The following is a 13,655-nucleotide window of genomic DNA, read 5'->3' as shown; positions in this document are numbered from 1 at the left end:
CATATTTTATTTGTAAAATTTGAAACTAGGTTCAAACATTCAACCATTTGGATGTTCGGAAATGGAAAATTCTTCTTAAGAAACAGACTGGTGTTTTCTTGTGTCAAGTTAGAACAGAGGCCTGTACTACGAATCCAGTTCAACAGACCCTGGATATGTTTGAGTTACCCGGCTTACCTAACCCTAACAAACGCGCTCTCGCTAAGCGGTCCTACGACGCTGGTTATCAACTCGGTAACTCAAGCCAGGGTTTCTCTGTCCGGCTGAGTGCACGTTCACATGAAAGGGGCGGGGTTAGCAACATTTGACCAATCACAAACATGGAGAAGCGTACTGACAGCGCAGCGTCATACTTCCTGAATGAAAAGTGAACTATAATATTAAACAAATATGAAGAAGTTAAACTTTAAACATCCATGACTTAAACACTTTATCCAGGATAAAAGCAACATAGTGTTGTGTTATTCAATAATACACGTGAGTTCAACTGTCACAATTAAGGGTGTTTTTATTGGTAGCCCACATGCTAGAACACTCCTAGCTCACATGCCCGTATCGATCGGCGACCGATCGATATCGGCCGATACTCACTCTCTGCCGATCGATCGGTGCTCTCTAAAAATGCCGATCGCGAGAGCCGATCGCATGACGTAAAATTATGACGCAAAATACATGACACTTTTCTCTGTGCGCGGCAAAACAAGCTCGCAAAAATGGCTTCACCAGTCTGGCAGTATTTTAAGGTGTCCGAAAATGACAATAAAATAGTGGTGCAACGTGTGTGAAGCAGAAATCCTGCAGCTCCACCCGCTGTGACGGACCGGTGAGCGGAGCGAAACACACAAGAGTTAGACCTAATACACTTAGCTATTTTATCTACCTCTGGAACAAGCTAAACTAGTTATAAATATGTTTATTCTTCACTGTCGGGTCACTCATTACTGGATCAGTGAGCTGCATGAGACGATACTGACAGGCTGTCAGGAGAGAGAGAGAGGGGGAGAGAGGGGGAGAGAGGAAAAGAGAGCGCTTCCGCTAATTTCTCCCTAGTTATTATCCCAAGTTAATGTAAACTTGAATAATGTACTTCATTTGAATGTAATAATTATGTTGGTTGTTGTTTGTGGAAACGCCAGTGAATGAGCCCCATTAACTGAGTTTTAAACATCACTTTAAATGAAAGATCCCCATAGGCCCCGCCTACTCGATCGGATCGGCGATCGGTATCAGCCGATACTGATTCCGGCGATCGGCCCCAAAATGGGCGATCGGAGCATCCCTACTCGTTACCATAATCGTCTGCCTAAGACGTTATAGCCCCGTGCCCGTAGGGCTTCACTACTATTGGCTAACACACAAACAGCACAATAATACCACATCTCCCTTTTTAGGAATCAATGGGTAGACTGCCTAATAGGCGCGTTCACACCAAGTACTTTTCCCACAATAGTTCATGAGAACTTTAGTTCATGAGAGCTCTTTTAGTTCTGATGAACTAAAGCAGATCGCGTTCACACCAAAATGAGTTCCTGGGGGTGGATTAGGCAAATTAACCGCTGACGTCACTTCTTCTTCTTCTGCTTTGGGTTTACTGGCAGGCCGCAAACAACTTCACGGCGAGTACAGTAGGTGGCGGTATGCACCTTAAAGTTGCAATCCGCCAAAAAACCGAGAGAAAAAGAAGAAGAAAAACCTCCCGCGCCCACTTGCTGTAAATGAGGCGTCTGTTTACCTTCCGACCTCAGACATGAGCTTCGTCTGAGTTATTTAAGCAAACACAAATACAGATCGTCGACCAGTCAAATGCAATGGCAATGCTGATTCGGAAGCGAAGGCGGTTAAGAAGGATTGACAAAAGGATTGGACGGCGACATGCACGCGCTACGCTACGTGTGAAATTAATAAACTGTGCCAGGTGTGTCGTATGCACACTAAATAGGCTCAGCAGCTAACACACCTTTATTATATATCCTCCTGAGAACAACTGCATCCGTCTGCCATGAACCCTACAGAAACCTACGTGTTAGTTGTGGCCCATAGTGGCCTCCATTTGTGTCGTGTAAAATGGGGGAAATCAAAAGTTAGCAAATCCCCATGTCATGTTCATAAAAACATTTAGTTTTAGGTCAAATAATTATTACACTGCTCTGAAACTCACTACACTAACTCCTAAGATGTTCCCTTACTATAATTAATTAAAAATATTGAACTCACAACACTGGTAATAACTTAACCATTTCTCTTTCTATAAATAAATAGTGCTTGTGTTGGACGCCATTTTGAAATACAATGAAATTATCTTTTTGAAAGCCACAATAAATAAAGCTTCGCCAGTTTATAACCGATGAAACATGATGGTATCAGAATAATCACTTACATGTGATGTATCATGCTACACAGGTCACTGTAAAGATAAAGTGTCAGAGGAGAAATAAGCAAGCTTAGTTACATGAAATGTAATGAAAAATGTAAGATACAGGCTCTGTTTAATCGCCATGTAGGTTCTCTTTTATTGCACACTCAAGACAATATCAATAACAGCATCACGCTGTCCCAGGTGTGTCGTATGCATGTAAATAGAAGTTAACATTTTCAATATCAAATAAAGTGTCAGTAGTATCAAAACATATATATATATATATAATAACAATAGATAGGCTCAGCAGCAGACACACCTTAGTGCAAAGTGAAGTGTCAGTATTAATAACAGTGGCATATATATATAATCACAATAATACAAAATGAACTGTCCCAGGTGTAGGCAATTTGGGGTGAAGTGTCTTGCCCAGGGACACAACGACATGCTGACTGCAGTGGGTTTTGAACCTGTGCTCCCCTGATCCGAACACCAACGCACCAGACCACTGCACCACACGCCTCCCAACAAGTCATTGTACAGTTTATCAACGACGACAAGTTTTTCTTTATTTTTTTATTGAAGGCCTGTTGGATTTAATCAGCTCGCTTAGCACTGCCAGAAGCCCAGCCTGAAAGGTATTTTGTTGCTCCACCTGGCGCGCCGACACCTCCACCTGGCACGCTGCCGAGTCAGCATGGCGCGGCATCACCATGAGCAGCTGGTCGTCCGATTCCTGGGCCTTGTGTGAATGCAGCAGCCGTTCGTCGTGCATCTCCTTGGCACGCAGGTCCTCATTCTCCTTGCTGACCATGGCACGACGGTCCATCGCCATGATGGTGTCAAGGAAGCTGTCATCCCGTGCCCGCTTTCCTAAGGTGAAATAAGCAAGATACAAGATCAGTTTAATCGCCAAGACAACATTGGACATGGTGCAGGCAGGGACAGTGTACAAAATGCAGGTGTAAAGTAGAAGATAAGATAGGATCAAATAATATCAAATAAAAAATAAATATCAAAGTGCCCTTATTTATTGTTTTGTGCTTAATGTATGCTTGAACTTTATTTTATAGGGATTAGTGGACATCAGTTAGATGTGTAACCTTCTTTCAAGGCCAGAGTAGTTACAGTGTAAGTGGATTGACATCTAACATAACATGGCTGAGTACAATTATAACAATCAATAAAAAAAAGGAAAAATAAATAGAATTTCAATTACATTTCTACTTAAATGTGCAAAAATATTAGAACATCAGTCTTTGTGGCATGCAGGTAATCAACTGTTTTAAGCTTTTACCATTAACATGTAGAATGAATGTTGCAAATGACTTGAAATTATAGCAACTACAATGTATTGTTAGAGGTAGCATTATGTCCAGCTAGCATGCTAATTGCTAACGTTATATTATCGTTTTATCCCGGAGGGGAAAACTAGTTTCTAATCCAGAGAGAAACACCTCGCCTGAAACACACGATTAGTGCCATGAGTTAGTGAAGCAAATTACAGAACATTGCACACTTATTCACAAGTCAAAACGTGTTCATAGCGGGCACGGCTGAGAATAGCTAGCTAGCTAGATGTTGTTAGCCAGCTTGGACCTATGATAGCCAGTTCTAGCATGGCTAGCTCGATCTACTGAGCAAATAAAAGTACATCTAAGACCAGTATTGTGCAGATTAAAACAGTGCGGTGCATGTATTTTATTTTACCTTCATAGTCGTCCCGACATGACTTTGCCAGGTCTGCTAACTTTGCTGAGCCACGGAAACTGCATTCAGTAGAAGCTTCTGAATGCGGCGCTTCGCATCCTCCGAGTAAATCGCCAGAAGCGCCGACACATCCTCATCAATCCACCGCTCCGATGATTTATTTAGTGTTGCTATAATAACTGCTTTCACAAAAGTAATCTCTTCGGGTGCGCTGCCCGAAGCGAGCAAATACAAAAAAAAAATTCAGAGTCAAACGGGCGTGGTTTGCATTCCGCACAGCCAATCAGACGTACGAACTATTTTCTCCCACAACAGTCCCTGCTCTCTAGCAGGGACTGAAAAGCGGGTCAGATGAACTAATTTGAACTACTTTAGTTCCTGGGGCTTTTTGGTGTGAACGCAAATATATCGTAGTTCTGATGAACTATTGTGGGAAAAGTACTCCGGTGTGAACGCGCCAATTAATGACTCCACAGACCTTAGAGGATTATTCTGCCTCTGGAGGGTGGAAGGTCTGTTCCTATCTGAACCAGAGATATAAAATAACAGTTAACTCAAGACCTTCATGAACCATATGATATTTTGTGTATTACACAACATTAATGCACAACATTTTTAATAAACAGTTTTTTTCTCTCTTATAAAACTCTATATATTTTCTCTTAGGCTTCTGGTTTGTTTACAAGTCCAACCTAGCCGGTCTCACCACGGCTCTCCCAGACCTGGTTCTAGGGGTAGGTGGCGGATCTCGAGCACTCGGCTCCGGAGGTTCTGCAGTACGCTGCTCTGGAACACCTCCTGAATGCTGCTCAGCCAACCCGGTATCACGGCAAGACGTGAACATGTGACGATCTACCATGCTGGGAGACGTGAATATGTCACGGTTTCGTCCCTTCAAACGTGACAGTTACACGGTATTGTTAACATGGCCCAACCAGTGGAGAAATACCCGGAAGTGCCAAGCAAATGGTCTACCGCGCCTATTGGTCGGTTTTTATTGTCAAAATTAGATGTTTTTAATTTATTTTTTAATCGTCACACTCGATTACGCCGATTTTCTTGTTGCCCTAGCTGGTCGACACCTCTATTAGCAGAAACAAAGGCTACATTAATGTATTAAATCGATGTTAATCCATGTGTGTGGATCATAGACTGTATATATAAAGGTGTGGATGTGGAATTAACGGACGTGACGTTGTGCGATTGCGTTGCCAGGCAACGCAATTTACAAACTCTTCAACTACAACCCTAATTATATTTAAAAACATTTTAGAAGGCCTCACGAAATACTTTAATGTAAATGAAAATGTAAATGTGAAGGGATGTGTGTAATGTGGTGATTGACATTATTCACCCACGGATCTATGGGTTGGGGGTATTGTTCCGCACGGACATTTTAGTTAACCGGACTTCCTGTTGATGTGAAATCCGAAAACATTTAAAAAAAATAATAATAATACTTTATTCCGAGTTTGCTTGCTTTTCTCTTTGGAGGTCATCACATAACGGCATTGTAATACACGGTTCGGCTGCATTAAATATGACATATCTGCCGTAGTTCTGTATTTATAGAGCCCTGATGAGAAGACTTCTAGACAAACAGGAAGCAATTAAACAACATCTTACATTTCTTTTCACACAATACGTCTCCTTGCAGTATCAATACTAATTCGGCTGACTTTTATATTTGATCCAATTGGTAGATAGGCTGTATTTACACCATAACGGTGCACAGCTGATAGAAAGGCACATCTAGTGGTTAAAGCACGTTATTGAATTTTATTATTTTATTATTTTTCACAAAAATAAAACCATCAATAGCAAAAACAGAATTAACTGTCATTAGTAAACCACTCAAATAAAAAGATCATAAGTGGTTTTGTTTTACATATATTTTAAGGATAATAATAGCAATGTAACACTGTCTATGACACTTACTGTATAACACTGATTTGAAAAACATACAGAAAAAACTAATTCACTGCCCTTAATAAAGTATTTAAATATACATTTCAGGTGTGCTGTTTTGTTTAGATCATTGACATCTGGAGCTCTTTTAATGTCCTTTTTGATTATTGTTACATATTCAATATCCATTACTAAACAAAACAGCAATTCTACTCCACTACAATTCAGAGGTTAACCTGGTATTTTTACTCCACTACATTTATTTTAGTTACTTTGCAGATTCTGATTAATGATGTGAAATATAAACAACCCTTAAATCAGGCTTTAGTTACACCTGAGTAAAATTCAGTGAAGGTGATTGTCAAGTGCCAACAATCAGGAGAGATATTTGATAGTTGCTGCTTGAGAAGACTAAACATTTATCTGCAGATCCCTATAAAGTATATTCATTACTCGTTATTCTCTACTAATAGTTCATTAAAGACTGTATATAATGGCTATTTTGCACATCCCTTTCAAGATTTCAAGATTTTCTAAGGTTCATTGACATATCATATACACAACTAATTCAATAACGTGCTTTAACCACTAGGCGGTGCACACAAGGTACACACAGCCATAATAACTTTGTATTATTAGTGTAGGACACTTGTGTATGTATAACATCTGAAGATGTGTAGTTTTATTCATGTTTTCACATAATTGTACAGGATATTGCTATATTATTTCACATGTTTTACTTCTAATATCTGATTTGTAAAACATCACAGACAGAAAGGTATATCCGTCATTTAACAGTAAGTTATTGAAATTCTGAATCCATAGATGTGTCTCCCATCACCCAAATCCCCTGACTATTCTCTCAACTCAGTATTTACATTCTTATATTCAAAGAAAATCAGTAATATCTTTAAAAACGACAAGTCCTTTTATATCAGCTGTGCACCGTTATGGTGTAAATATAACCTATCTACCAATTGGATCAAATATAAAAGTCAACCGAATTAGTATTGATACTGCAAGGAGACGTATTGTGTGAAAAGAAATGTAAGATGTTGTTTAATTGCTGATATATTTATGATCCACGTCACGTTTTCAGTTTTGGCGGCAGTCCTTCCTGTTTGTCAGACTTGTTATACAGTCTATGATCCACACACATGGATTAACATCGATTTAATACATTAATGTAGCCTTTGTTTCTGCTAAAAGAGGTGTCGACCAGCTAGGGCAACAAGAAAATCGGCGAAATCGAGTGTGACGATTAAAAAATTAATTAAAAACATCTAATTTTGACAATAAAAACCGACCAATAGGCGCGGTAGACCATTTGCTTGGCACTTCTGGGTATTTCTCCACTGGTTGAGCCATGTTAACAATACCGTGTAACTGTCACGTTTGAAGGGACGAAACCGTGACATATTCACGTCTCCCAGCATGGTAGACTCGAGTCACATGACTTGGACTCGATTCAGACTCGAGTCACCAATTTGATGACTTTGGACTCGACTTGACAAAATCACAAAACACTTGCGACTCGACTTGGACTTGAACACTCATGACTCGGGACTTGACTTGGACTTGAGCCTTCTGACTTGAGGTGACTTGATAATTTAATTCAGAGGTCTCCAACACGCCGATCGCGAGATGCCGCTAGAAGAGCAGACTCCCGTCGGGGAGAGGAGAATCTTCAGCCGCTGCAACTCTTGCTGAGAATCCATGCAGGCAGGGGCGGGACTTTATTTTGCTGAGCCACCATGCGGCCAATCATATGCGAGGACACACTAGGATCATACCATTATGTGAAAGAAGGGTGGGGGGCAGACGCTCCAAAGACAGCAGGTGTAGTGGTACAGGCCAGATACACAGAGCGACGGGGAGCCGGATTTAAATGCAAGCGCGTCGGAAAAAGTCAAGAAATTAGCGAAAACCGAAAAAATAAGCAGCATCTGGCTGCATTTCAATGATATTGGAGAAAGCAAAGCTGAGTGCAGGATTTGTAAAATAACAATAACCTTCAGAGCAGGGTTTTTTTTTTGGTAACCACTCAGGATGTATTGTCAGAGGTGGGAGAAGTTCAGATCTTGTACTTGAGTAAAAGTACCAGAGTGTAGGAATACTCGGTTACAATAAAAAGTCCTGCATTCAAAATGTTACAAGTAAAAGTACAAAAGTATTAGCATCAAAATATACTTAAAGTACCACCAGAGGGATGGATTCAGGTGTTCTTTTCCCCATAGAGACGCCTCGCTGCACATTATCCCTTGCATAAAGATAGATTGTGGGTCCCTTATAACATGTTGTACACAGTGGAAATAAACATTCTGGTCACCTTAACATCAGGGATCTTATACATTAAACTCCTTCTGAATCAAACCGTCACGGTAGCCTTACCTTACTGATCCCTCTTACAATAGAATAAAACACGTTACTTTACCAGCAGAGAGAAAATAGATTATTACAGTATTAATGTGACTAATAAAGAGCAGTTTGATTATTAAGTATTATTCTGTTGATCGATGTCATTACATTTGTTGAAAAGCACATAAGGACTTGTTTAAGACTTGTTTTGTCAAAGTTTAGGACTTGGACTTGACTTGAACTTGCCCATCCTGACTTGAGACTTGACTTGGACTTGAGCGCAAAGACTTGAGACTTGACTCGGACTTGCAAAACAATGACTTGGTCCCACCTCTGGTAGATTGTCACATGTTCACGTCTTGCCGTGATACCGGGTTGGCTCAGCTGCATCACCGCCGCTCTGCTCTGACGAGGAGTACATGGGGATGAGATGATGGCGATTACGTCGGACTGTCCCATGAGGTCCCTCAAGAATGTAGGAGCGTGGCGTGTTGTGACTGCCAATAACCGTTCCACTCGCCTTCTGATCTGTGACCCAAACCTCTTTTCCAGGCTTAAGCCTCTCGAGACTTCTCACTCGATGACGCAGGTTGTAACGCTGTGCATCCTTTATTCTCCTCTCTCTTTCTCGCAGAACTACAGCCTCGCTGTCGGGAAGAGCAGGATCCAGCAACGCTGTTAATGTTGGCACCGTCGTGCGAAGCCTCCTCCCCATGAGAAGTTGCGCAGGGCTATACCCGTTCTGTAGTGGAGTGGCTCTGTAAGCCAGCAGAGCCAGATATGGGTCTGCTGCTTTCTTAAGGAGACTCTTTACAGTCTTTACCGCCCGTTCTGCCTCACCGTTGCTCTGTGGATATTTAGGGCTGCTGGTGACGTGTTTAAATCCATACGACTCTGCAAACTCTTCAAACGCCTTTCCCGAGAACTGCGGCCCGTTGTCTGTGACCAGCGTCTCTGGGATACCATGTCGTGCAAAGATGGATTTGAGATGGTGGATTACATCTGTTGATTTTGTGGGTGTCAGCAAAGCCATTTCCACATACCTTGATGCATAATCCACTACCAGCAGATATGACTTGCTTCCCAGCATAAACAAGTCGGCACCCAGTTTCTGCCATGGTCGGCCTGGGTATTGTGTTGGCATCAGCGGCTCTTTGGGGTTCTGTCTCTCCTTGCTGCATGTTCGGCAGTTGAGAACCAACTCATTTAGCTGCTGACTTAGCCCTGGCCACCATACAGGCTGTCGGGCACGCTCCCTACACTTCACCACTCCTTGGTGACCTTCATGTAGTCTGGCGAGCACATCATTTATCATTGTTGCAGGGATGACGAGTCTGTCCCCCTTTAACAGTAGTCCGTCCTTTACAGTTATGAACGCTTGTTCCGCCCAGTATAACTGGTTCACTGTTGCTGTGTGCTGGCCATTTCTCCTCACACAGCTGCATCACTCTTCCGCACACACTGTCCTTTGCCAACTGCTCTTTTAGCTCTTCCAGGTAAGCCGTGCTTGCTGGCAAACTATCGATAATCATGTCCACATAGATATTTGTGCTCTCGAGGAACTCTTTTTCATCTGGTGTGGCGTCTCTTTTCACAGGTGCACGTGACAGTGTATCAGCCGTCCACAGGCTTTTCCCTGGCACATGTGTGATTGAGTAGGAATAACACATCAGGCGCATCCGGAACGTTGAATCCGTGGGGGAAGCGCATCCAATGCCTGAGACCCCAGGAGACTCAGTAGAGGTTTATGATCTGTTTCCAGCTCAAAGTGTCTGCCGATGAGAAAGTTGCAAAACCTTTCACAAGCCCAGGTTAAGCCTAAAGCTTCCTTTTCTACCTGTGCGTATCTCTGCTCCGTCTGTGTGAAAGAACGTGACATATAGGGTACAGGTCTAAACCGTATGATGATGCGTCTGCTGAGACTTTGGTTTCTCTGTTTGTGTCATACCACCATACTAGCACTGGTGGAGATATCAGAGAGTCTTTCAGATCTTGGAAGGCTCTGGCCTGATCGATGCCCCACAGCCAACAGTTATTTTTAGAGAGCAGGTCTCGAAGTGACTTGTCTCGCTCTGCTAGCTGCGGTATGAACTTCCCCAGCTGGTTGACCATGCCTAGAAAGCTCCTCAGCTCACTCACATTTTTCGGCTCTTCCATTTTCCTTACAGCCGCTGTCTTGCTCGGGTCTGGTCTAATGCTGCTAGCAGTGATCACATGGCCCAAGTATGTCACCTCCTGTTTGGATATGTCGCACTTTTCCACATTCAAGGTGATTCCTGCCTTTTGGATCTTCTCCAGCACAGCATACAGACAAGTGTCATGCTCCTCTTGTGTTTGGCCCCACACCAGTACATTGTCCATGTGACAGACAACCCCCACTAGTCCCTCAGTTACCTCAGTTGTCATCCTGTTTTGGAAATGCTCAGGGGCTGAGGCTATGCCGAAAGGTAGCCGATTGAAGTGGTATCGGCCAAAGGGTGTGATGAACGTTGTGTACTTGGCTGAGTCTTTAGTTAGAGGTATTTGCCAAAACCCCATGTTTGCATCCAACTTGCTGAATATTTTGGGTCCAGCCAGCTTTCCCAGTGTTTCTTCCACAGAAGGTAGAATGTACTTTTCACGACACACAGACTCGTTCAGTTTAGTTAGATCCACACATATGCAAACAGCACCTGCAGTGGCGACTGGTCATTAGGGGCAGGTGGGGCACAGCCCCACCTAGTGTCAGCAGAAAGTATTACAAATAATGATTACAAAAAATGCAACAAAAAAAAAATATATATATATAAAATATATTTTAAGATCATGTTTAATCATCTGATTTGTCTGTACATTGCTGTTTTAGTCTGTGTTCTTCTAATTAGTGTCTACAGTGTGTGCCTATTGAGCTGTTTAGAGCCATGTGGGACAAAACCTGATCATGCCCCTCCCTCTCACTGTCTAAGTGAACGATGACTGTACAAACTACACTGCGCATGCTCAGAGTATTTTCCTATTTAATGTGTGTGGCAAAAAAATAATGACCATAGGGGCACTGAGCTTCCATCCCCACCATACGTCATCTCACATAATTCAGAGCTGATTGGCTGTAAGTACGTGTGCCGCGAAAAGTGTGGCGTGTGAAGAGGAGACGAGAGAGCTGCAGTGACGTGTCCTAAAACCAGGAAGTAAGCTGCGCATGGCTTCCCTCGACAAAAAAGCAATGAGATTTCTCCATAGGATTTTAGAAAATAGCTCGAAATAAGATATGTGGGAAACGTACCTGTTAGATAAATGCACGTTTTGTTCTGCCGGATAACATCCACATGTCTACCCTACTTTTATAATTTTTTTAATCATAAATCTATCGATTAGATTTATGATAGACTTTTGAAACTACAAGAAGATAAGGAGGACTTTTACAAAAAAGTAATAGAAATGTTTGTCCAGAAGGATAGGCAAATGGACTTCATCTTCAAGTCAAGGTAAGACCGCAATTTTATTGAAAATGGGATCTTACTAAGAGAGAACAACTAAATATTTAAATGATAAAATTACATTGTTTGGGTATCCTTTTGTTGAACTGTCTGTTTAAAATTAATCGAAGCATCAGACAAAAAAAGCTTTTGAAAATAATATTATATTTTGGTTTAGGTCAAAATATAATATTTGTAAACCTGAAGAGTCAGTGCCAGTGCCTCAGCAGCCATGAACCTCACTGCACGTCACTGCAGAAGCTTATATATAGACATCTAAGTTTTTTGTGCCCCACCACTTTTGTACATATAAAAACGCCACTGAATACAGCTGGTAAAAAAAGTGTTTGAATGCGTACATTAACAGGTTTATGATATCACTGCCCCGTCTAAGACACGAGTGGATCTGACTTTAATTACATTTGACTCAAGTGTTTCGTCAACTTAATGTGTTGCTTAAAATAATACTTCTGCATACAGTATGTGACACTGTGAGTGTTGCACGGCCAGATACGGCTCAAGAAGCTGACTCAGATAAGGAAATATATTATACATTATGTTGTGATATGATGTGATATGATGTGATATGAATGATAATGGGACACATCGACGTCTGCACTCACAGTGCCACGGACTGTACGTAATGTTACTTTGATCCGGTTACTTAAGTTGTGGCAGATATTTAAAGGGGACCTATCATGCAAAATGCACTTTTGTATGTCTTTTATACATGAATATGTGTTCCAGGGAACTCACCAAGTGTCAGAAAACACAACCCTCTCTATTTTCCTCCATACCCAAATCTCTAAAAAAGGGGCTGCAACGGATCTGATAAAAACTGATCCAGATTTGAACACTGTCCTGACGTCAGGACAGTGGCGCTACGGCTATTGGGCCAACTCCACCAATCAGGAGGAGACAGCCACGGCCATTGCCGTTCGAAAGCGCTGGAGACGCTGTAGTACATATGCCAGGCCTGTAGATGGTGCTGTTCTCACAGAATCTGCCCTTGCAAAAACAGAGCAAAAAAATGTCAAATTGAGCAAAATGAGGCATGGCTAAAATGCATGATCTGTTTGGTATTTTGAAGAAAAAAAAGTATAAATATGCCTTATATAGGTATGGTCCTACACTATATTATTCAAATATAGCATGATAGGTCCACTTTAAGTAAGCTTTCTTAACGCTAATGTTATATTAGTCAGATTGCTCTGAACATGGGAGGTGATATTCTATTCATGTTCACGTTCACACAGTCTGTGATTTTTGCCTGCCCTCTTTCCTGCAACGGCAGTTTTTCTGTATTTCCTTTATCCTGTAATATGACTTGATCGCTTTAAACTCTGCACACGGAGCTCTGATTGGTCAGCAGGCGGTGCTTTCACTGAGTTGATCTCTTATCCTGGAACCTAACCTGCTCCGGAGCAGGTTAGCCGTTCAGCATAAGTTACCATGGAGATCTAGCCCGGTAAGAAGAGAACCAACGTCGCAGGACCGGAAACCCCGAGTTTTCCCTGAAGTTAGCTCGCTAAGCGAAAATCCGGCTTCGTAGTACAGGCCTCTGGCCTCAGGAGCCTACTTTCCACTAATAACTTTTTCAATTCTATAATAATAATAATAATAATAATAATAATCTTTCTGAATTGAATGCAGGAATGTGTGTGTCCACTTGACAGCGGGGGGATCTCACTTTCTGAGCCAGGTTCCAGAGGGTTTAATGTAAACCTTACTGAACTCTTAATAAACTTGATGGTTAAATCTTAAAATAATAACAATAATGGAATAAAATGTAATTTAGCAGTTTTTATTCAAGAGTAATAGTCGACCATGGTTCAGTTATTATTATGTTTCCCTAATTATCAATTTGG

Source organism: Trematomus bernacchii, unplaced genomic scaffold, assembly GCF_902827165.1.
Source record: "Trematomus bernacchii unplaced genomic scaffold, fTreBer1.1, whole genome shotgun sequence".
Lineage (NCBI taxonomy): Eukaryota > Metazoa > Chordata > Actinopteri > Perciformes > Nototheniidae > Trematomus > Trematomus bernacchii.
Note: the sequence above shows the minus strand (reverse complement) of the source record.